This window comes from Myotis daubentonii, chromosome 2 (assembly GCF_963259705.1).
Source record: "Myotis daubentonii chromosome 2, mMyoDau2.1, whole genome shotgun sequence".
NCBI lineage: Eukaryota > Metazoa > Chordata > Mammalia > Chiroptera > Vespertilionidae > Myotis > Myotis daubentonii.
In genome coordinates this window covers 125,141,834-125,142,310 of record NC_081841.1, presented here as the reverse complement: position 1 = coordinate 125,142,310, position 477 = coordinate 125,141,834, and positions in this window count along the sequence as shown.

The window sequence follows — 477 nt, the reverse complement described above, 5'->3', positions numbered from 1 at the left end:
CTTCCAAAATTGAGAATAGCACATTGCATTTCCAAGTACTTGAGATGGGTTCCTTTCTTGGTCTAAAGCAGGGGTCCTCAAACTTTTTAAACAGGGGGCCAGTTCACTGTCCCTCAGACCATTGGAGGGCCGGACTATAGTTTTTTAAAAAAACTATGAACAAATTCCTATGCACACTGCACATATCTTATTTTGAAGTAAAAAAACAAAACGGGAACAAGTACAATATTTGTATTTGCATGTGGCCTGTGGGTATTTGCATTGAGGACCCCTGGTCTAAAGATATGTAACCTAGTACTTTAATGAAGTAGTGAATGGAAAAGAAGCATAACTAGCTCTCAGTCCAGCATAGAATAAAGGATTGTCAAGAAAAAGTCCAGCAGAGCCTTCTGAGAAGCAACAAAGCTTTATTCATATATGTTTTGCAAACCAGGGAGATATGAAAAGCATGCTCCACAGAGTGCTGGGTAGGTGGTT